This window comes from Tamandua tetradactyla, chromosome X, assembly GCF_023851605.1.
Source record: "Tamandua tetradactyla isolate mTamTet1 chromosome X, mTamTet1.pri, whole genome shotgun sequence".
Taxonomy (NCBI): domain Eukaryota; kingdom Metazoa; phylum Chordata; class Mammalia; order Pilosa; family Myrmecophagidae; genus Tamandua; species Tamandua tetradactyla.
Window position 1 is genome coordinate 68,073,261 of NC_135353.1, and position 25,746 is coordinate 68,099,006.

At 37.7% G+C, this 25,746-nt stretch overlaps 1 long non-coding RNA gene across 2 annotated transcripts in view; it reads right to left on the bottom strand.

The window, feature by feature from the left end:
- Positions 1 to 25,746, bottom strand: part of LOC143670532 (uncharacterized) — a 582,670-nt gene that overhangs the window by 216,831 nt on the left and 340,093 nt on the right. The window contains exon 3 of one of the 2 annotated variants that reach the window (XR_013169393.1): positions 2,886 to 2,977. The exons of the other annotated variant lie outside the window; for it this stretch is intronic. This is a non-coding gene — a long non-coding RNA (uncharacterized LOC143670532). Of the gene's footprint in view, positions 1 to 2,885; positions 2,978 to 25,746 lie in introns of those variants that run through there. 2 annotated transcript variants of the gene reach the window in all.

Here is a 25,746-nt window from a genome sequence, read left to right on the forward strand (position 1 = left end):
TGTGTATATGTATCCTGTCAGATATTTTTCTCCGGAGAGCCTTGTCTAATATATATCCCAAGCAATGATCTTAGCAGCATTTGCCCAGGTTTGTAATGCTATGGATGTATTTACTGGATGTTAGCAGCTAAGAACATGTGGATAAAATGTTGCAAAAATCCCTATTTGGAATCCTACGAGACATGGGATTTTCACCAGGACATAAAATCCTACATCCTTATACTCAAAACTGAGCAATGTGATTTTTTTTTTTTTTTTGCCTTTTAAAAAGGAAATTTATTAAATTGCAATCTTACAGTTCTAAGGCCATGAAAACATCCAAATTAAGGCATCCAGGGAAAGATACCTTGACTCAAGAAAGGCCGATGGGTCAAGAACACGTCCGTCAGCTAGAAAGGCACATGGAAGACGTCTGCTAGCTTTGTCTTCCGGCTTCTTGTTTCATGAGGCTCCCCCGCTGGTATTTTCCTTCTGCATCTCCAGGGACTTCTGACTATGTGGGCTCTTTTGGTTCTGAGCTTTTTCCAAAATGATTTCCTCTTAAAGGACTTCAGTAAGCAACCCCACCTTGAATGGGTGGAGACACACCTCCATAAAAATCATCGAATCAAAAGTTATTACCCACATCCCCATGGAAACAATAAAAAGATATCACTCAGCAATATTGAATGAGGATTAAAGAACTTGGCTTTTCTGGGGTACACAACAAACTCAAACCAGCACAGGGTCCTATAGCTTAGCAAAGCTGACACAAAAAATTAGCCATCACAGAAAGGTTAAATGAAATCTGCACACAGAATGGTCAGACACCTGCCTCAGTCTCCTTGTCCTGCTGGTGAGCAATGTGATTTTTAAATAAAAACCTGAGCATTTAAAAGTAAAGCAACACAATATAGAAACAATTAATCCAAATGGTAATCTACTGCCTATACTATACAGCCAAAAGATTATTTATTTTCTCTCTATATAGAATATGCCCTATGATTCCATAAGCTGATAATATGCTTCAAAAAGTGATTTCACATGTAGATGAATTCCAGCTTGTTAGCAATGTTTTCTGAAATAGAATTATAGGTTAAAAATGATAGGAGTTCTTCCCTTTTATAATTTTTCCCCAGGAACTTCCTCAATACCCTATCCATTATAGAAAAATTGTACCTCATCTATTATGCCAGGCAGGTTCAAAGGGTTTTCAGGAGATCAAATATCTAAAGTTCCTATTCTTCACAGATTATTTTCCAAATAACATATCTAATTCTTAATCTTTCCGCATTTTGAAAAATAAATATTATACAAAATCATTTTATAGGTCCTTAGAGTGGTCAAAAGACAACCTAGCACATGTTTACTAATGAAACTTTAAGTGTTCTTGGGATCCCTACAGATGATGGCAATCACCAGCCAAGAATGATCATCTGGGATTTATCTACCCCTGAAGATATCACTTACCTTTCTGTTCTGTGGCATCTGTGGGATAAAATGTTACTCTAATTAATGCTTTAAGAAGAAATCCTAAAGAATAGGGTCAGAAGGAGCCTAAACATGAAGAAGGTAGGACTTACAGTTACAACAATCAGATAATATCATTAAAATCAAAATAGTGGTTCCCATGTATGCCTGTTTGTGATCTCATGGCAGTCCCGTGCTAAGGATTTTACTTGATCAAAGTGAAATGAGAAAAAAAAGGTCAATACTTGTTTTTCATAACACCAAAATCATTCAATATTTTTAATTGTAAACTTATATTCCATTTCCTTCTTTTTAATTTTGCTACTTTTATAAAATGGTAAAGTAAGCAGGTGGTAGGGGATATGGTTTTTTATGTCTTTATCTGGCAAGATAAAATTATAGCAATGCCATGCCAATCCATCCATTTTGTGGGGTGTAGGAGTTTTGTATTCATTTGCGAAATCTAAATTTTGTGACCACTGGCCTAAACGAATTTTATAAATTTTATTGTGGTAGTATGTGTATATGTATATATATATATATATATATATATACACATATACACACACACACACACACACACACACACACACATAACATAAAATTTACCATTTTAACCATTTTTCAAGTATGCAATTCAGTTGGAATAATTTATATATACAACATTGTGCTACTGTCACCACCATCCATTACCAAACTTATTCATCACCTCAAAAGAAACTCTGCATCCATTAAATAATAACTTCCCATCCCCCCTCCCCTAGCTCCTGGTTACTCTAATCTACCTTCTATTTCTACTAATTTGCTTTTTCTAAATAATTCATATTAGGTGGACTCATATAATGTTTATCCTTTTGTGTCTGGCTTATTTCACTTAGCCTAATGATGTCAAGGTTCATCCACATTATAGCATGTATCAGAACTTCATTCCTTTTTATAGCTAAATAATATTCCATTATATGGATATACCATATTTTATTTATCCATTCCTCTGCTGATGGTCACTTAGTTTGCTTCCACCTTTTGGCTGTTGTGACTAGTGCTGTTATGAACATTGGTGTTCAAGTATCTATCTGAATCCCTGTTTTCAGTTCTCTTGGGTACATACCTATGAGTGGAATTGCTGTGTCATATGATAATTCTATGTGTAACTTTTTGAGAAACCAACAAACTGTTTTCCACAGTGGCTATACCATGTTTCATTCCCAACAGCAATGCACAAATGTGCCCCAGACGATTTTTACGATCCACAAAATATTAAATGTTGTAGGCCCAGGCTAAATATCATACTCTCCTTCCTCTCAGCTCTGACAGCATTTTATGTGGACAAATGTTATGGCACTGATCACCTTTGCCCTCTGTTTCCCCCATCAATGGGAAGTGAAAGGAGGAATAAGTAGTCTCCTTACCTCTTCCATTGTGGCTCTCCAACTTATCTTGTATGTGTACTGGCCATGAAAGCAACTCAAAGTCCCGAACACAGAAGTCACATCTTTGCATCTGTCCATTATGAAGAGAAAGAGACTGCCTGTGATCCCAGGCAAACTAATTAGCAAATCGTTTGCTCCAATGTTGAGGAAAAAAAGTGGTTTTTGGTTTTTTGGTGGTATGTTTTTTTATACTGAGCTCAAATTTTCCATCCTGTAACTTTCATCTGTTGGTCTTACCTCTGTACACTAAAGCAACATAGATAAAGGCAAATCTTTCCCTTACAACAGAGGACAACTAGCATGTCTACTTTCTTCGAAGTATTTTTTTTTCCTCCTGGCTGCCATGTGCTTCTGAGGACACAATTTTCAGGCCTCTCAGAATACTGTAGTCTTCAAATTTCCCTTAACTTCTCAAAATCCCCCTTCATGCCCAGATCTGAACTCCAGGTGGGATCTGATCAATTCCTAGTCATCAATTGCCTCTTTGATAGAGACACTTGTTTCAATTTTTCTCTTTTTTTTATTAATTAAAGAAAAAAAATTAACCCAACATTTAGAAATCATTCCATTCTACATATGCAATCAGTAATTCTTAACATCATCACATGGATGCATGATCATCATTTCTTAGTACATCTACATCGATTTAGAAAAAGAACTAGCAAAACAACAGAAAAAGATATAGAATGTTAATATAGAGAAAAAATAAAAATAATAATAATAGTAAAAAAATAGAAAAGGAAAGAGAAAAAAGAAGACAAACAAACAAACAGACAGACAAAAAAACAAAACAAAACAAAAAAAACCTATAGCTCAGATGCAGCTTCATTCAGTGTTTTAACATGATTACTCTACAATTAGGTATTATGGTGCTATCCATTTTCGAGTTTTTGTATCTAGTCCTGTTGCACAGTCTGTATCCCTTCAGCTCCAATTACCCATTATCTTACCCTGTTTCTAACTCCTGCTGGACTCTGTTACCAATGACATATTCCAAGCTTATTCTCGAATGTCGGTTCACATCAGTGGGACCATACAGTATTTGTCCTTTAGTTTTTGGCTAGACTCACTCAGCATAATGTTCTCTAGGTCCATCCATGTTATTACATGCTTCATAAGTTTATTCTGTCTTAAAGCTGCATAATATTCCATCGTATGTATATACCACAGTTTGTTTAGCCACTCGTCTGTTGATGGACATTTTGGCTGTTTCCATCTCTTTGCAATTGTAAATAACGCTGCTATAAACATCGGTATGCAAATGTCCGTTTGTGTCTTTGCCCTTAAGTCCTTTGAGTAGATACCTAGCAATGGTACTGCTGGGTCATATGGCAATTCTATATTCAGCTTTTTGAGGAACCGCCAAACTGCCTTCCACAGTGGTTGCACCATTTGACAATCCCACCAACAGTGGATAAGTGTGCCTCTTTCTCCACATCCTCTCCAGCACTTGTCATTTTCTGTTTTGTTGATAATGGCCATTCTGGTGGGTGTGAGATGGTATCTCATTGTGGTTTGGATTTGCATTTTTCTAATGGCCAGGGACATTGAGCATCTCTTCATGTGCCTTTTGGCCATTTGTATTTCCTCTTCTGAGAGGTGTCTGTTCAAGTCTTTTTCCCATTTTGTAATTGGGTTGGCTGTCTTTTTGTTGTTGAGTTGAACAATCTCTTTATAAATTCTGGATACTAGACCTTTATCTGATATGTCATATCCAAATATTGTCTCCCATTGTGTAGGCTGTCTTTCTACTTCCTTGATGAAGTTCTTTGATGCACAAAAGTGTTTAATTTTGAGGAGCTCCCATTTATTTATTTCCTTTTTCAGTGCTCTTGCTTTAGGTTTAAGGTCCATAAAACCGCTTTCAATTGTAAGTTTCATAAGATATCTCCCTACATTTTCCTCTAACTGTTTTATGGTCTTAGACTTAATGTGTAGATCTTTGATCGATTTTGAGTTAACTTTTGTATAGGGTGTGAGATATGGGTCTTCTTTCATTCTTTTGCATATGGATATCCAGTTCTCTAGGCACCATTTATTGAAGAGACTGTTCTGTCCCAGGTGAGTAGGCTTGACTGCCTTATCAAAGATCAAATGTCCATAGATGAGAGGGTCTATATCTGAGCACTCTATTCGATTCCATTGGTCGATATATCTATCTTTATGCCAATACCATGTTGTTTTGACCACTGTGGCTTCATAATATGCCTTAAAGACAGGCAGCGTGAGACCTCCAGCTTCATTTTTTTCCCTCAATGTTTTTAGCAATTCAGGGCACCCTGCCCTTCCAGATAAATTTGCTTATTGGTTTTTCTATTTCTGAAAAATAAGTTGTTGGGATTTTGATTGGTATTGCATTGAATCTGTAAATCAATTTAGGTAGGATTGACATCTTAACTATATTTAATCTTCCAATCCATGAACACGGTATGCCCTTCCATCTATTTAGGTCTTCTGTGATTTGTTTTAACAGTTTTTTATAGTTTTCTTTATATAGGTTTTTTGTCTCTTTAGTTAAATTTATTCCTAGGTATTTTATTCTTTTAGTTGCAATTGTAAATGGGATTCGTTTCTTGATTTCCCCCTCAGCTTGTTCATTACTAGTGTATAGAAATGCTACAGATTTTTGAATGTTGATCTTGTAACCTGCTACTTTGCTGTACTCATTTATTAGCTCTAGTAGTTTTGTTGTGGATTTTTCCGGGTTTTCGACGTATAGTATCATATCGTCTGCCAACAGTGATAGTTTTACTTCTTCCTTTCCAATTTTGATGCCTTGTATTTCTTTTTCTTGTCTAATTGTTCTGGCTAGAACCTCCAACACAATGCTGAATAAGAGTGGTGATAATGGACACCCTTGTCTTGTTTCTGATCTCAGGGGGAAGGTTTTCAATTTTTCCCCATTGAGGATGATATTAGCTGTGGGTTTTTCATATATTCCCTCTATCATTTTAAGGAAGTTCCCTTGTATTTCTATCTTTTGAAGTGTTTTAAACAGGAAAGGATGTTGAATCTTGTCAAATGCCTTCTATGCGTCAATTGAGATGATCATGTGATTTTTCTGTTTGATTTGTTGATATGGTGTATTACATTAATTGATTTTCGTATGTTGAACCATCCTTGTATACCTGGGATGAATCCTACTTGGTCATGATGTATAATTCTTTTAATGTGTTGTTGGATACGATTTGCTAGAATTTTATTGAGGATTTTTGCATCTATATTCATTAGAGAGATTGGTCTGTAGTTTTCTTTTTTTGTAATATCTTTGCCTGGTTTTGGTATGAGGGTGATGTTGGCTTCATAGAATGAATTAGGTAGTTTTCCCTCCACTTCGATTTTTTTGAAGAGTTTGAGGAGAGTTGGTACTAATTCTTTCTGGAATGTTTGATAGAATTCACATGTGAAGCCGTCTGGTCCTGGACTTTTCTTTTTAGGAAGCTTTTGAATGACTGCTTCAATTTCTTTAATTGTAATTGATTTGTTGAGGTCATCTATGTCTTCTTGAGTCAAAGTTGGTTGTTCATGTCTTTCCAGGAACCCGTCCATTTCATCTAAGTTGTTGTATTTATTAGCGTAAAGTTGTTCATAGTATCTTGTTATTACCTCCTTTATTTCTGTGAGGTCAGTAGTTATGTCTCCTCTTCCATTTCTGATCTTATTTATTTGCATCCTCTCTCTTCTTCTTTTTGTCAATCTTGATAAGGGCCCATCAATCTTATTGATTTTCTCATAGAACCAACTTCTGGTCTTATTGATTTTCTCTATTGTTTTCAATTTCATTTATTTCTGCTCTGATCTTTGTTATTTCTTTCCTTTTGCTTGCTTTGGGATTCGTTTGCTGTTCTTTCTCCAGTTCTTCCAAGTGAACAGTTAATTCCTGAATTTTTGCCTTTTCTTCTTTTCTGATATAGGCATTTAGGGCAATAAATTTCCCTCTTAGCACTGCCTTTGCTGCATCCCATAAGTTTTGATATGTTGTGTTTTCATTTTCATTCGCCTCAAGGTATTTACTAATTTCTATTGCAATTTCTTCTTTGACCCATTCGTTGTTTAAGAGTGTGTTGTTGAGCCTCCACGTATTTGTGAATTTTCTGGCACTCCGCCTATTATTGATTTCCAACTTCATTCCTTTATGATCCGAGAAAGTGTTGTGTATGATTTCAATCTTTTTAAATTTGTTAAGACTTGCTTTGTGACCCAGCATATGGTCTATCTTTGAGAATGATCCATGAGCGCTTGAGAAAAAGGTGTATCCTGCTGTTGTGGGATGTAATGTCTTACAAATGTCTGTTAAGTCTAGCTCATTTATAGTAATATTCAGATTCTCTATTTCTTTATTGATCCTCTGTCTAGATGTTCTGTCCATTGATGAGAGTGGTGTATTGAAGTCTCCAACTATTATGGTATATGTGTCTATTTCCCTTTTCAGTGTTTGCAGTGTATTCCTTGTGTATTTAGGGGCATTCCGGTTCAGTGCATAAATATTCATGATTGTTATGTCTTCTTGTTTAATTGTTCCTTTTATTAGTAGATAGTGTCCTTCTTTGTCTCTTTTAACTGTTTTACATTTGAAGTCTAATTTGTTGGATATTAGTATAGCTACTCCTGCTATTTTCTGGTTGTTATTTGCATGAAATATCTTTTCCCAACCTTTCACTTTCAACCTATGTTTATCTTTGGGTCTAAGATGTGTTTCCTGTAGACAGCATATAGAAGGATCCTGTTTTTTAATCCATTCTGCCAGTCTATGTCTTTTGATTGGGGAATTCAGTCCATTAACATTTAGTGTTATTACTGTTTGACTAATATTTTCCTCTACCATTTTGCCTTTTGTATTGTATATACCATATCTGATTTTCCTTCTTTCTACACTCTTCTCCATACCTCTCTCTTCTGTCTTTTTGTATCTGACTTTAGTGCTCCCTTCAGTATTTCTTGCAGAGCTGGTCTCGTGGTCATAAATTCTCTCAGTGACTTTTTGTCTGAGAATGTTTTAATTTCTCCCTCATTTTTGAAGGACAATTTTGCTGGATATAGAAGTCTTGGTTGGCAGTTTTTCTCTTTTAGTAATTTAAATATATTATCCCACTGTCTTCTAGCTTCCATGGTTTCTGCTGAGAAATCTACACATAGTCTTATTGGGTTTCCCTTGTATGTGATGGATTGTTTTTCTCTTGCTGCTTTCAAGATCCTCTCTTTCTCTTTGACCTCTGACATTCTAACTAGTAAGTTTCTTGGAGAACGCCTATTTGGGTCTATTCTCTTTGGGGTACGCTGCACTTCTTGGATCTGTAAATTTAGGTCTTTCATAAGAGTTGGGAAATTTTCAGTGATAATTTCTTCCATTAGTTTTTCTCCTCCTTTTCCCTTCTCTTCTCCTTCTGGGACACCCACAACACATATATTTGTGTGCTTCATATTGTCCTTCAGTTCCCTGATCCCCTGTTCTAATTTTTCCATTCTTTTCCCTATAGTTTCTGTTTCTTTTTGGAATTCAGATGTTCCATCCTCCAAATCACTAATTCTATCTTCTGTCTCTTTAAATCTATCATTGTAGGTATCCATTGTTTTTTTCCATCTTTTCTACTTTATCCTTCACTTCCATAAGTTCCGTGATTTGTTTTTTCAGTTGTTCTATTTCTTCTTTTTGTTCAGCCCATGTCTTCTTCATGTCCTCCCTCAATTTATCAATTTCGTTTTTGAAGAGGTTTTCCATTTCTGTTCGTATATTCAGCATTAGTTGTCTCAGCTCCTGTATCTCATTTGAACTATTGGTTTGTTCCTTTGACTGGGCCATATTTTCAATTTTCTGAGCGTGATCCGTTATCTTCTGCTGGCGTCTGGGTCAGATTTCCCTGGGTGTTGGACCCAACAGGTTAAAAGATTTTTCTGTGAAATCTCTGGGTTCTGTTTTTCTTATCCTGCCCAGTAGGTGGCGCTCATGGCACTCGTTTGTCTGCGGGTCACACCAGTAAAAGGTGCTGTGGATCCTTTAACTTTGGAAAACTCTCACCATGGGGCAGGTTCGCCACCCGAAGCGGCTTGGAAGAGTGCCAGCCGGCCCGGGGATCTGAACGCAGGGAGGGTCGCCGGCCGCCGCAGCCCGGGAGAGCACCTGTCCGAATCTCCTAGCCGGCCCAGGGCACCAAGCGTGATGGGAGGGCGCCAGCCGCCGCGGCCTGGGAGAATGTACTGTTCCAAGCCGGACCGGGAAGCCACGTGTTTGGAAGGGACCCCAGTCACCGTTCTCCACAGCCTGGGGATCTCCGATCCAATTCTCCCAGTTGGTCCGGGGAGCCACGTGTGGGGGGGGGGCGCCAGCTGCCGTGGCTTGAGGGGACCACCTGTCCAATTCTCCCAGCTGGCCCGGGAAGGAGGAAGGGAGGGACTCCAGCCGCTTGCCGCCCCAGCCTGGGGAAGTCCGCGCCCCTCGGCGATCTCACCGGAGCGGGTTCTCCCAGCCAGTCAGCCGTTCCAGAATGGGGTACGCTGTCTTCTTGATCTCTGTCGTGGCTCCGGGAGCTGTTCTGTATCGTTTCTACTCCCCTAGTAGCTGTTCTGGAGGAGGAACTAAGACCCGTGCGTCTTACTAAGCCGCCATCTTCTCCGGAAGTCCTCAGTTTTTCTCTTGATTATAAATATTTCATTAACTTATCAGCTATACTAGAGTCATAATATGGAATCATTATAATGATCTGCTCATTTGTTCATTATTTCAGGAAATACTATAAATCTCACATAGGTATGATACTGTGGACACTGAGGGAGTATAATGAACCTTGAAAACATGCTTCCTTACATCAGCAGTCTTAAAAAATAATTCAGAAATGAGAAACATCCAAAAAGATAATATTAAAAAAGCTAAGATTCATATAATTCTATGGACCAAGCATGTGCTAAATATTTTACACACTTTAATATTTTTATCCTCACAATCCCATAAGGGAGGTGTTATTATTATCTCCATTTTTCAGATAAGGAAACTGAGGCATGAGTAGGTTAAGCAACTTGTCCCAAATCACATTATTAACTATGACAGAGCTAGCACCAAACCCTGACATTCTGACTCTAAGCTTACACTGTCAGCCACTGTGCTATGATACAAAGTGTAAGAATAACATTGTTAAATTTTGAGCTCTACTTAAATGCCAAGAAACACAAATAAAAGAATAACATATGAGTCATAAGGTGAGGGTGATCTGTGTTTGGAGAAGTAGTTGGCCAGGGAAGGTTTCTTAGAATAAAATGCGTCTTATGCAAGACCTTGAATGAACAGGAACACAGTTGATTGTCAGACTTGATATTCTTAACCTCAACCACTTTAATATAGAAAATCCCTGAATATGATTTAAAACAATTATTCCATGGAACACTCATATGGTTCTTGGTCTCACATATAAATTTGAGGCAATGTTGGCACATGCATTTTATAGGTACACATAATTAAAAAGAAGAAGGGCAGATTTATAAGACTTTATGAAAGGTAGCATAAACTAGAAATTAGCCATAGCAGCTGGAGATATAGGTAGAATTGAGAGTCAATTGGCTATTCAGAAAAAAATCACTGATAGGGAAGTAAATGCATCTTGGATAAGACCCTGGAATAAGAATGGTTGGAAAGTGGGAGAGAGGGGTATAAAGCCAATTCCTTCCAATAGCAAACACACTGGGCACTTATCACCCCCAAATGTTATAGGCCAGTACCAGTGAAAATCACTACATCTTTCTCCCTTTCAAAGACGATGGTGTATTCATTTAAAGGTGATGAAGCTTATCTAGTTTTGTCATCTTTTTGATACCCTTTATCCCAATTCTTAGTTCCTAATCACTAAATGACATTATTTTTACTTTCTACCTACTATTTGCAATTTTCTATACTACTCATAAGAATTTCTTTTAAGGAAAACAAAGAGAATGACTATGATCTTGAAAATACAGTTCCACTTACTTTCAGAATCATCATTCTCCTGGAAGTAGTTTGTACCAATAGTCAAACAATTGCTTTTCATCTATATATTTACTCATGGTTTCTATCTTGGAACTTTTGACTTCTTTTCAGCCAGCTTAGGTTAAAATTAATGATGAAAACTAAAAATCACAATCACTTTGTGAAGCTATTCATGGTAGGTTATTTACCTATTATTAGCACATGAAACATAACTGATTCAGCAAAAGCTCCTTTTAAAAAACAAACGATTACAATTTTAGTCTCTTTGGGGCTAATTTATGCATTGAATATATTTAAGAAAGGTGAAAATTCAACACCCAGCACAGTATGGCTGTGTTTCTGCAACAACAACAATCATTTCAAGAAAAATGAAAATTTCAGTCATCCAGGGGCTTTCAAATAACCAGATGGCTTAAATCCTTCAGCAGAATATCTTGGCTAAACATTTTACTGTTCATTCTTTTTCACTGAGCACTTGCAATCTATGATAAGTGTTACTGTTCCCTGTGATTTCATGGACAGTGTGTATCGATGTGCCCTTCAAGGCTTTCAGGGATCAAGTGAGAACAAAATTGACCAAATAAAACTAACATTTGCACAGATTTATGCACAGGATTGTATGGTTAGGTATTTACTCTAGCAGTGTCCTGCAAATTGCACTGGGTCTGAAATACTCAACCAGGATTTATAAGGTACAACAAGGTTCCCATTACTATGAAAGCTACAGAACAATAACACCAAACCTCCTTGGAAGAAACATTTATTGAGCACCTATTATATCTCAAATCCTGTGCTAGGTAGTAGGAATAGGAAAGTGAATCAAGATGCGATCCATTTTGTCAAGGTGCTTTCAAATCAGTGAAGGAGACCAACAAGTAAATCAGTAACTGATGGCCATCTCTTGAGAGCATCTGAAGGCTATAGTGCAGGGGAACACCAAGGCATACAGCCATAAAAAGATTCAAACCCAGTCCCACTCTATTTTAACCTAAAGATATCTGCCCTTGCATCTTCTGAACATCTCCCAAAAGAAGAAACCCCCACCAGGAAGAATGTTACAGCTTAGTCACACCCAAGAGGTAAACCAGCTAAGTAATTTTGTACAAGGTGCAGTAGAGGATGGAGATCATATATGCAGACCCTGAGTGCTCAGTATATCACATTTCTGCTGCATATGATTTAAGATAGAAATGTGCAAGTCATGTCAGATGCCTCAAAATGGTTACTGGAGTTGATGGATGCAATTGTTAGAAATTTTCCTGCACTGACATTATGTTCAACATATGGCATTTTTCAATTTATACTTCAATTAGAAGTTAACCATACTCCAAGAAAGGTGAAATTTCAAACTTTGGCTTTTAAAAATCTCTTTATCTATCAATATCTGAACCACTCTTGCTAGATTCCCTCTTTAACTATTTAGCTCACCTCCAGCCTCAGAAAATTGCTGCCACGTAATGATAAGAAGGAAAAACAAATTCCTCCCCACCCACACACACACACACAAATAATGATAACAACAGATAAAATTCCCAGAGTTCAAATTTCCCATCTGCAGCTTAGAGTCAACTCTTTACTGTTTTATTTATTATATCCCTGTTTCTTTCTTGGAGGAATTTTTCTTATAGGAAATAGAAGGTTTTGTTTATTAAGTTAAGTCACAAAAAGACTCAAGCTGATTAGTTATTCTTCATATCATTGCTGAGGAGAGAGTGCACATAAGTGAAAACAGAGAGCTATAACTTTCAATTTTTTATCCTGTTAAATTTTTTAAAAGGCATTTATGGAGAAAAAGCAGCAAAATGGAATAGTAGAAAGATCCAAAGTTTTGGAGGTGCTTTGATATGGGATTATGTTCTACCTCTGCTATTTTGTCACATCTTTAACAACTATGAATGACATCTTCTATGTACCAGGGACTGTTCTTAGAACAGTGCTAGGGATACGTTGATGAATTTACAAAATCCCTGCCCTCATGGAGTTTTCATTCTAGTGTGGAAGAAAGACAATAAACAATGGAAACAAATACTTTAAAAACAATTTGAGATAGTAAGTGGTGATGGCTGTGAGGAAAACTTTGTAGGGTAATGGAGAATGATGAGAAGTCCTCTTTTAGATGGAAAGCCTCTGAAAAGGTTAGTGTCTTGCTATTTCACAAGGGGCAAATCACGAGTCACTGAGGCTCAGTTATTTCATCTATAAAATGGTAATAATAATAGTTCTTACCTCATAAGATTGTTGTAAAGGTTAGAAATTATATATATATAAGGCGTTTAGCTCATTCCCTGTCATATCGTAGGCACTAAATGAATGACAAACATGATGATGATGATGATGATGACATTGTGATGAACATAGTGGATGCCAAGTGTTCCAGTAAGTGAAAGAGCATTTTCCCCTGGAATGAATATTGACCCTCTTATTATTCTTTAAGGACATTGTTTATATATAATGTGACTTTCTGTGGGAAAAAATATTTTTAAGGTAATTCATTCCTCTAATTTCATGAGGCTCCTCTGAGGTCATGAGGTTATAGGTAACACTAGCCTTTCCCTCAGGAGTGAAATGCGATGACTTTGTTCTCAGTAGGACGACTCTGGCATTAAGGAGTGATTTCATCTGTGTGCTTTGTCTTAGAGTGGGATTTCTCTAAGCATCTGTATCTATCCCTGTGGTGAATATTTCACTCTCTCCACAGCCTCAGGCATGATGCATTCTGATTTACACCCTATTTCTTCACCCTCCAAATGATGCTATTCTATCAAGAAAAAGGCAAACCACTAAGCACAACAACAAAATATTCGCTCGCTCTTAAACTTGCCTTTCCTCTTTGTTCCCTTGATCTCGACCTGCCAGTCTGCTTTTGAGTTTGTTATGTCCACTTTGGGTGCACAGAGGTCAGCTTCCTTCCTTCTTTCCTTAGACTAAGCTTATATGAATCATCACCTTCTTTTAACTTGGAGTCTGGGTAGAGCTTTACCTTCACTTATGCCTGATATTTGCAACTCACCAATCCTCAGACAAACTCAACAGAAATATCTTTTAATTGAAGGAACTCCTTTCAAATAACATTTACTTCACATTTGATCACAATGTCTTGGGATAGCAGATGAGATGAATAGAATTAGTCACAATTTTAGATGTGTAAATGGGGTTTTATGAAATCAAGTGTACTACAAAGGTCACAAAGCAAATCAGTGGTGGAAACCTAACTATTGCTATTTCTATACTTGTTGAAGAACTTCTAAAGCAAGGCATGTTTCCATAATAGCAAAATGAAGTATTAGTCAAAATCCAAGTACAAAAAATTCTATTTTTTACATTCCTCTCTGACAGCAGCAAGGAGACAGGAGATGTAGTAGCTAAGAGCTTAGACATTAGAGACTTTGACCCCAGTCTCCTAAGATGTTAAGATCACAGCACTGCCACGTAATGTTAAGAATGAAAAACAAATTTTTCATTTTACAAGCTGTGTGACTTTTTGTAAGTTACTTTACCTATCAGTATATCAGTATATCATCTATAAACTGGGGGAAATATTAGTACCCACCTCACTGCATAGTGGTTAGAATTATATGAGCAATGCCTATAAACGCTTAGACCAAAACTTGGCACATAGTAATAGTTCAATAAATGCTAGCTATTATTAATATTGCAAGGACCTAAGGTCCTAATATTTCCACTGGTGATTTGATTCTGTCAAGACATATTCTGAATTAAAGGGATTATTTCTGAACCTTGGTTCAGGCCATCTTAAGTCACCAGGTAATTACAGTTGTGGGTATTTGCTCACTGGTAAACACTCCACTGGTTGTTCTATACACAACAATAAATCTATATGAAAGGGCTGGCAGCTTACAATGACATCAGCGGTGAACAACATACCAAAATGCAATATAGAGGCAATTCTGGTAACCTAGTGATAACTCTCATGAGGTGGGGGCAGTGAACACAGAATTGGGGTAGATCTTTGGTCACTAGGGCAGCAGTCCTTCCAAACAAAAGTGGGCAGGTGCCAAATCAACCACATGCTTTGGGCACCAATAAATTTGCTTAGATATTGGGGTCTGCCTAACTTCTGCAACTCCGGATACTCACAGGCAAAGTAGTATTACTCAGTTTTAGACATAGCACAGGTCAAATCCTGTTCCCCAAAAGCATAACAACTCCAGTCAAAGCTTCCTATAATAGTCCTAGAGTCCAACAAGAATGTTGATCCTATCCCCCAACCCCAGCCTTATGAAGGTAAGCTACAATGTACTGAAAGATCAGGAATCTTCAAATCAAATTCCAATGCTCCACATTGCTTCAGGCACTCTTACACAATAGGAAAACATTATATATTTATTTCAGGGGAGAAATATTTGCAAAATTTTGCCACGATAAGAAGTTGCCTCTGTGGCACATTTATGCCAACTGCACTACTCAGAAAGGCAGATCTGTAAGAAATTTATTAGGTGGAAGTAATAAAAATCTTCATGGCATTCTCCTGAACGGGAAATTTCTGTAAACTGTGTCTGACAGGTAGGTTTAGTAAGTATTCACACAGGAGCATATTGCTCATATTCCCCTGACAGGCAAGAATGTTTTTCACCCTAGATAAAAATATAGAGGATAAATTGCAGGTGTATTTCCTGTGATAATCCAGGTACAACATTTCATTTCTTAAGTGAACCCAAAATGTCAATAAAATACTCAAAGACCACAAGAGAAGAAAAAAGATATTTAGTGAAGACAAAAGACAGGTCTTCAGATTTCCTGGGTTCATAAGGTGGCTTCAGTCTCCAGAAAAAATACTAACCTTTGGGGTACCTCTCCACTTATCTCTGAATCTAGAATATATGTTTATTAAGAATGATTATCCTTCAGATCATGGCTACTATTCACTAATGATGAATAGCACTATATAGGCATCCTCTTGTAGTGATATTCTCTTGTTCATGGACATAACTATAGCATCAAGGCCCTTAGTAGATGAAAGTACCATTTTTATTAAAATAACAATAATAATACTTATCATTAGCCTTGAGAACTAAAAGGAAAACACAACCCTAACTTATTGGTCAAGCTCAGTAAACATAACTGTAAGTTGCCAGGAGCAATGGCAGCTATCAGTTAACAGAAGACCTCCAGAGAGACGAGAAATGTCAGCAGAAATAACATGGTGATTGATGAGCATTAGTCAGGAAAAGGATTTTTATACCTGACTACTTGTGATGGTTCCCATAGTCTTAGCTATTCATTGAAAGGATGAATTAAATCTATCTGAAATGTTTATCTAGATACCACCATGACCTGTTCTGTGAGGCTAATGATATGAGCTTAAGTTCCAGCCCAGCTGGTTGCAAGATGGCTTCGGCAGGCTCAACACAGACACTAAAAAGATAATCAGTGAGTAAAATTAAATAGTTGTATTACATATATGTCAAAGGAAAAGTGGGTTGGTGACACTTTGAGGGTAGGATTTGCCTGGTTTGATGGAAAGGAGCAGGAAATATGCCTTTATTCTCAGCAGTGAGGTGGCTTGGGATTTTGACATTTCAGTTTTCAAATTGCCAGGGGTTCCACTTGGCTTTCAAAAATTCCAAAGAATTTTTCTCCCTCTACAAGGACACTCAACTGAAATAGACAGAGCACTTTTTCCACCCTGAATACCATTCTTTTGATGCCCTATGTTCTATGCCATGCTGTTTTAGTTTCCTAGACTCCTCAAAGTAAATACCATGAAATGGGTCAGCTCAAACAATGGGAATTTATTTATTCGCAAGGCTGGAAAAATATCCAAATCAAGGCATTACCAAGGCTATGCTTCTTTCCAGAAGACTGGTATTTTGAGGCTGGCTGCTAACCATCCTTGGTTCCTCTGTCACATGGCAAGGCATATGACAGCAACTCTCTCTTCTCTTCTGGGTTTCAGTGATTTCAGCTTCTTGCTTCTGTGGCTTTCTCTCTCTCAGTGTGAATTTCATTCTTTTATAAAGTACTCCAGTAAGAGTTTTGAGACCCATCCTGGGCCATGCCTTAACTGAAGTAACCTCACCAAAAAGTCTTACTTACAATGGATTTACATCCACAGAAATGGATTAGATTTAAGAACGTGTTTCTCTGGTGTACATACAACTTTAAACCACCACAAATGCTAATAAGTTCATGTGTTAGTAGTAGATGGGTTACTCTAGCTTTCTAACTTACTGTATTTTATCTGGAAGCTTTATGGATATAATTTTGTAGTACCCCAAATAGTTACTCTGATAATGGAAATTTTAGGTACAGGGTGAGACACTTCTGGGTAGCGGAAAACCCTGGGTAGGACACTGGCTTCCAGATCAAACCTTCAACAGCATCCAATAGTAGGATAGGTTCACATCACAACAAGCCAACTGCAAGTTAACAGTCAGCAAATTTCAAATCAGAGGATGAGAAGGTGCCAGAGAAGGTAAACTATGAACATAGGACCAGGTGACACCTGTCCCACTGAAAGAAAGTCACTATTTTCTGCTTAAAATTATCAATCAATATTAAAATGACAAACTCACTGGAAAACTATATAAAACACCTATTACCAGGAACAATTAAGCAACCAACTAATTATAGGAAGTCAAATGGCAGGACCTTCACAAGTTTCTAAGTTAATTGCTAATGTCTTTTCAGCTTCTTCATTTCCTTCCGTGGATTAGGAGCAGGAGCATCATTATGCCAGGCTGTTTTTTAACAAGTGCTCGAGGAGGTGCTTGAGTTTAATTGCAGACAGTCAACCTACTTCCCAGGAGCCAGGAGCCATTAGGCAGGTGTGACGCTGGGGAAAGGCAGGATGTGGGCGGGAGATGAATTAAATCCTTCCAATGCATGCTACTGTGCTTTCAGCTACCTTTGCTTCATCTGAGAAGGTTTAAAAGGGCCAAAGAACTTGAACTCCCTTATTGTAATGACTTTGCAAGGGATTTACTAGTAAAGGAATGTCCAGCTAGGAGCCCTAATTGCTAAAAGTCACAGAAATACACGTAAAGCATCTTGAAAATGCTGATACGATTCATGAGACAATTTACCTGGAGGACTGTATATAGTTCTAATGTCCATATATTCATTCTGGATAGTAATGAGCTTTAAAAAAAATCCAAAGGGCAATAATGATTATCCCAAGAAATTCTCTGCCTCAATCAGTCCACTCTTCTCAAAGTTAAGGTTATACTAGAAGCTCTAAGAGACAAATTTTAAAATGTCAGTGACTTAACACAATAGAGTTTTTCTCAAGGAAACCCCAATATGCATGTTCCTTATGGTTGAGGAGAAGTCACACAGTCATTCAAGCATCCACACATTGGTGGATGATCACATAGGAGGTTTTAATGGATCAGGTCTAACTGGCACACTCAATTTCTACCCATATTCCATCGGTCAGAGCTCAAATGGTCACACTTCACCCTGTTGAGGCTAGGAAATGTAGTCTGTGTGCCTAGAAGGAAAAGAAAACAGGTTTGGAAAATAACTAGCCAGTCTCTGCAACTCCTCAACCTTCATCCCCAACTCCTGTGACCTTCTCTAAATCTCCTCCCACCACTTCCATTCCAAATTCTCTCCACCCTTCTGAGATCCAATCAAACCTCCCCTAATAACCACAGCCTTAAGTGTCTCCCCATTTTCACAGACATCCTTGCCTACTATTTCTTAAAGTTTAGCATCAGAATCATCTAGGAAGCTTGATAAAAATGTAGAGTGTGTTTGGCAGATATGGAGTTTGTGTTAAAAAATTAATTAAAAATGCAGATTCCTTGGCCTCACCCACAACCTATAGAATCAGGATCACTGGGGCTCAGGAATTTTTCTGTTGAATAGGGATCTCAGGTGATTCTAAACTACACTAATAAATGAGATCACTAACTTAGAAGGCTTAAAATCTCTACCCTTGAATATATATGATTTACGACCCTTCTCTAAAATTTCCCCATTTCTCAGTAATCAACAAAATCTTGGGCATTGTGTAGGCTGCGGTGATATTGTTTTTTCCTTGTATTATTTACCCCATGATGTCTAATGCTGCATTGGGCACATAATAGAGTTTCAAAATGTATCATTGGCTGATTTTGCATTGATCATGGAATAGGTAGCTGTCAAATAAAAAGTGCTAGATAGAGGATTTTTCAAACTGGAAAGATAATGACTGAGAAGAGACATGATGGGAGCCTATGAAATCATGAAAAGCAGAGTTAGAGGGATTAAGAACCAGGTCATTTCTTCCTGGTAATATGAGAATTCATCTTCCCCCTCCAACAGAAAACCAATCACATTCAAAAAGGTAAAAAGAAGAAGCAAAAGGACTTCTTTGCACTATGATTAATGAACTAAAAGAACGTGGTCCCCACAAGAGGAGAATATACACATGATTTGAAAGTAATTTTAAAATTGTAAATTCAGTATAGGACACTAAAAGAAACTAGTTGGTTGACAAACATCCCTATCTTATAGGACTTTTGATGTCATTGACAAAAACCCTTGCCTGCCTTTTACCATCCCTTTGTATCCTATTTCAAAACAGAATCTTTGTCTGGAGAAGGCCAGCTGTCTTTCAGTGGCAGGGTTATGACACAATTGGGCTAATGCTGTACAACCAGCCATACACATTTAGACAAGGTCACTAACCCATGCATTATGTAGCCTTGAACTCTCGAAAATAAGCAAAAATAAGCCAGGGGTATTCCACTCCTATTTGCAGTGTTCAGCTTGGTTCTCTCACCTTCCCTCTATTTTTGCTCCTTCTTTCCTGTTTCCTTATTCCAAATTCTGTCCTGCTTTGAGCCTTTGCCTTCATCTCCTATTTCTGGTTCCGTTCTCTCCCTCTGGACTCAACAAATGAATTGTGGCTTCTTGGTTCTGATTTCTGACACTAAATAAGGACATGACTCCCATTTCTTGTCACTTTGGAAAACCTTTTAAGTACCAAATCAAGCCCCGAAGCTTAGGTACTGGTACACAGCTGGGCCACTTCTGCCCTTTGGAAGAAGTCAGTCAATTCCTTTGACACCAGTTTCCAGAGATGATTTTTTCTATTCCCTCCCCATTCTAAAATTCATAAGGCTTTCCCTCTTGCCATGAGGCAACATACTATTGTCCCCTAAACTGTCTGAACTAAAAGAGCAAAGAGTGGGAAGAAGAGTGAACTTTATTTTTAACAAGGGCAAACTTCTTCCATCTCCCAGAATACTGGCCAGGGGCCAGTATGATCAAGAATTTAACAAGTACCATATTTCACAAGTAATAATATAGCTTACATTTGTGGAGTGTTTATGCTCTGCCAGGTACTGCGTTACTTAGCTTTTATTATCTTTACATTTATTATCTAATTTCATCTACACAATAACCCATGAGGAAGGTACTATCATCATCTTTTAGAGAAGAGGAAACTGGGGTTCAAAGAAATTAGATAATTTCTCCAAAGTCACACATCTGGGGACTGACTGGGCTAGATTTGAACACAGACTTGCCCAACTCCAGAGCTCACCCTCTTAATGACTATACTGTAACTGCTAAAAGCCACATCAATGGTATCCACTGGCTGAGTTTCACACTGATAAATTTCAAGCTGTCATCGTCAATATGCCTTTAGCCATGATGTTGTCTGTCAATGAATATAAGCTGCCTGAAGGCAGAAGCCACAAGTAATCTATGCATAGGAATGAAGAAATCACCATTACAAAGTTCCTGCTGGTGCAAGACACTGGAAGAGGTATTATTGCCCATCTCAGATATTGGTTGAAGAGCAGATGGGCAGTCGGATTTATATGGAGGCGTAAGGTGAAACGGAAAAGCATTTCAGCACTGTATCTACATTAGATTTAACCTGGAGATTGAGAGAAAGAAGAACTCTAAGTGTACTGAAACCAAATATAACCTTACATGGTGGAATTTTTCATAGTCTAGTAATCTAATACATGGAAAGGGGTAGAAAGCCAGATAAGAGAATAGGACTGACATATGAAGGTGTTTAATTGGGAAAATATCAAGCCTACATTATCAAACATAGGACAACAGCTTCAAAATCATCCTTAACAACTCCAGTGAGTCAAGCCCTTAAAATTTCACAGTTCAACAATAGCAGTATTACAGTATTTGCTTCTAAAAGTATGTCTCTAATTGCTTGAAGAACTTCTTTTAGTCCTAAATTTACTTGGTAATAGGCATTGCTGAAACTGTATATTATGAAATTGGTAGCAGATGAGAAATGTTCTGAGCCCACAGCAAGGATAGTTTAAAGGTTAGAGCCAGTGAAATAAAATGCCATTTAAATTAAACCAACATACTGGTTATAAAGAATGATCTGAATAAAGCTTCTGAATTTATTTTATCTTATTAAGGTTCTCAATATCTCAATATATTAATAAGGAAATAAAGAAGGATTAGAGAAATTTATTAATCTTCCATCATTATCCAAGCAAAATAGAACAGATTCTCATATAAAATCTTTTGATAAATTGCCGGTTTACATTTTTTAAACATTCTTAATCTAAACTCACTATATAAAAAGGGACTCTCACTATGTGTACTTAGTTTATTTTCATATCTCATAGTGAATGTAAAATACTAAAAGAATCTCTGCTTTAAAACCACATAAGCCACCAATTCCTTGTTAGAATAGATTAGTAACTTGAGGAACAAACATTTGAGCAACTGCTTCAGTGGCAAACAATCCTGGAATTGTGATCACAGCAGTCCTCAGCAGAAATACCAATTGAAATCAAGGGGACAATGTCCAAGAATAGCTTCTCATTTACTCTTTCAATCATCTGTGTGTGTGTGAGAGAGAGAGAGAGAGAGAGCGAGAGAGACAGAGGGAAAGAGTGCATGAGAGAGAGAGAGTATGTGGGAGTGCATAAAAGAGCGAGACAGTAAAAGAGACAAAGAAAAAGGGTGTTCTAGTTCGCTAGCTGCCGGATTGCAATATACCAGAAATGGAATGACTTTTAAAAAGGGGAATTTAATCAGTTGCTAGTTTACAGTTCCAAGGCTGAGAAAATGTCTCAATTAAAACAAGACTATAGAAATGTCCAATCAAAGGCATCCAGGGAAAGATACCTCGGTTAAAGAAGGCCGATGAAGTTCAGGGTCTCTCAAGTGAGAAGGCACATGGTGAACATAGTCAGGGTTCCTCTCTCATCTGCAAGGGCATAGGGTGAACCCGGCGTCATCTGCTAGCTTCTTCTCCTGGCTTCCTGTTTCATGAAACTCCCCAGGAGGCATTTTCCTTTTTCATCTCCAAAGGTCGTTGGCTCGTGGACTCTCTGCTTTGTGGTGCTGCAGCGTTCTCTGCTCTCTCCGAATCTCCTCCATTCTCCAAAATGTTTCCTCTTTTATAGGACTCCAGAAACTTCTCAAGACCCACCCAAATGGGTGGAGACATGTCATCATCTAATCGAGTTTAACAACCACTCTTGATTAAATCTCACATCTCCAGGGAGATGATCTGATTACAGCTTCAAACATACAGTACTGAATAGGGACTATTCTGCCTTTATGAAATGGGATTTTGATTAAAACATGGCTTTTCTAGGGGTCATACATCCTTTTAAACCAGCACAAAGGGCATTTTATGACATCAGATATATTCATTTTGTTTTTATCAAGGATTTGGAGAAATTTAGATAGATGAAATTTGACAAGTAAATGAAAGGCAAAGAAATAAATGTGATGCCCTTTGTAATACACCAACCAGTTTTCCAATTACATAAATATATTTTTCTGAAAAGCCCGATTTGAAATGCAGATACCAAAGGAGGAATAGCTACTAACCCTTTACTGCAAACTAGTTTACCAGATTTGCTTTATTCACCAAGAATGGAAACGACTGTTTAGGTGTCCATTAAAGCTATTTTCTTCCCTATACTAGACACACGGCTAGGAGTATATTCCCCAGCTTCCCTTGTAACTGGGTGTGGTCATGAATTGAGAGTAGAAACTACACATCCAAACCTGGCCCATAAAAACTTCACACACATGAGTCTCCATGTCCTTTCTGTCTTCTGCTCACTTGATTCAGAAAAGCTTGGCAACCTTGAAATAAATATATTGAAGATGACAGAGTCACAAGATGAAAGTCACCTGAGTCTCTAAAGAAGAACCTCTAGCCAATCAAGAGCACCCATTTTGGACTTTAATATGCCTGAAAAAGAAGCTTCTATTGTATAAAGCCACTGATATTTGGGGGGTGGGGTGGTAATAACTGTTACTGCAGCTTAATTACCCTAACTAATACATCAAGAAAAGCCTTTAGCTTTCCGGTGCCTGCCCATGCGAAAAAAAAAAAAGCAGAAAGAAAGAAAGAAAAGAAAAGCCTTTAGGGGATAAAATACAGGACAAATACCTTTTGATGGGAGAGAGAACTGATATTGGATGAAGCCTACTAGCCTACTATAGGAAGTACTGAGCAGCCATAGGGAGCCAGGGGTCCTGGAATGCTAGGAGGTGAAGAGGCAACAAATACAAACTTCTCCACTTTGCTATTTCGCCTAGGGCAAGGCTTCTTTATAGAAATAAACTCGAAGCCACAAAATGAATCACCTCTGCATGATACTATTTATACCTCTCATCCTTACTCATGTTCTTGTTCAAAGAGCACAGATTTAAATTTTTTAACTATCTAAAACATGTAGAGATTTAAACATCTGTTCTATGTTTAAATAAGTATTAGAAAAGCGATCCATTTTTCTTTAAATGCTTGCTTTACAGTTTTCTACAACTTGCACTACTCACTGCAGCCAATGCCTAAGGGGGAGCTCAAGAGAGCTGTGGAAGATAGTTTGGCAGTTCCTCAGAAAGTTAAGTGTAGAATTACCGTATGACCTGGCAATCCCACTACTAAGTATATACCTCCAAAGAACTGAAAGCGGGGACTCAAACAGTATCTGTACACAGATGTTCATAGCAGCATTATTCACAATTGCCAAAAGATGGATGCAACCCAAGTGTCCATCAACCAATGGATAAATAAAATGAAGTATATACATACAATGCAATAGCATCCAGCCGTAAAAAGGAATGAAGTCCTGATACATGTGACAACATGGATGAACCCTGAAGACATCACGTTGAGTGAAATAAGCCAGACACCAAATTATAAATATTGGATGATCTTACTGACTTGAAACAATTAGAATATGCATACGCAGAGGTAGAATCTAGAATATAGGTTACCAAGTGACAGGGTGGGGATAGAGAATAGGAAATTAATGCTTAAAAATGTAAAGAGTTCCTGTTTGAGATGATGGAAATGTTTTGGTAATGAATGGCGGTGACAGTAACACAACATTGTGAACATAATTAACAGCACTGAAATATATATCTGAATACGATTAAAAGGGGAAATGTGAGATTTTATATATGGTAACAGAATAAAACTGTTTAGAAAATTATTAATAGTACAATTATAAAAATGTGCTATCATCATTGTAACAAATATTCCATACCAATGCAAGTTGTTGGTGGGGTGGTGTGCAAAACCCTGTATTTTATGCATGATTGCTCTGTAAACCTGCAACTTCTCTAATAAAGAAAAAAAGTGTTAAAAAAAAAACAGGCTAGTGTGAAAAAAACAAAGGCTAGTGCTGGGGTTTGGTATATGGGGAATGCTGGGTAGCAGGGGTTCTATCAGAGACAAGGAAACTAGGGAATATAAGGCAGCAGTGAACCCTAACATAAATATGGGCACAATACAATGATATTAACATTCTTTCCTCAACTGTACCAATGATACCACACTTATAAAAGGTGTTAATAATAGAAGAGGGGTTTATAGGAGTTGTGTGCTTTCTGCATGATTTTTCTGTAAACCTACCACTTCTCTAATTTAAAAAATATATATATTTTCACAAAGCACAATTATCTTTTCTCTCATTATAGGATCCCAACAAGGTTATTGTTCCTACCCACAATCTGGCAGCATACCTAACACTTTCTGTTACACAAAACAAAGATTTTAGAACAGGAGTAAACACATTTCAAATGTCAATTGTTCCATCTTTACCCTATCTGTTTTCACAGGTGATTATCAAATCCTGGAATTCTTCCTCAAATCAGAGTAGCTCCCTGGAAGCAAGACAGAGCCTGCCTGAGAAAGAGTTGGAGCCTGACCCTAGGAAACACACCCCATAGAAGATAACAAAGGAGAGACATAGCCAAACAGGTAAGGCTTGGGGTCCAGATCCAAATCACATCAATCCCCCAAAGGCTACTGCTGTGGCTTGGAAGATAGGGAATACTGGGTAGCAGGGGTTCTATCAGAGACAAGGAAACTAGGGAGTATAAGGCAGCAGTAGTCTGGGATGAAAGGATAGAAAACGATCTCATCTTTTTCTTAGTGTAACCTCAGGTGAATCCATTAAAATTTCATAGCTTTTTGTTTTCCTTTTGTGAAAGAGTTAAATTTCCTCTCTACAAGCCACTTCCCCTATGTCATGTAACTGGAAATTTCCACCATCAGAGGTTAAAAGTCTATTCTTAAGGCCACTCTTAAAAATGTCAGTACCCCTGAGAGAGACATATATGATTCCATTAGTATGAAGTAGGTGAATAACTTTTGGCAACTCTGTCTCCTAGGAGAGCCCTAAGGTAACGGGACCCAGGGTGAAGAATTCTAATTGGGGTGAACTGGTCTCCGATAAGGCCAGAGCAAGAAGGGAGGCTCAAGTTGTAGTATATCCATAAGGGCAAACAGCATCCAAGACACAACATAACAGCAGAGTATGAGCCAGGGGTGGGAGGATGGACCACTGGAGACATAGCACCAAAGGCACAAGGACCTCCTAATTTGATATTTAGTGGACTTAATCTCTCCATTCCACTCTATCCCTATTTTGAGAGCCCTAGGTTAGCCACTCATCATTTAGCAAAAGAACACTACTGTAACTACTACTTCTGCAAAGCTCCTAT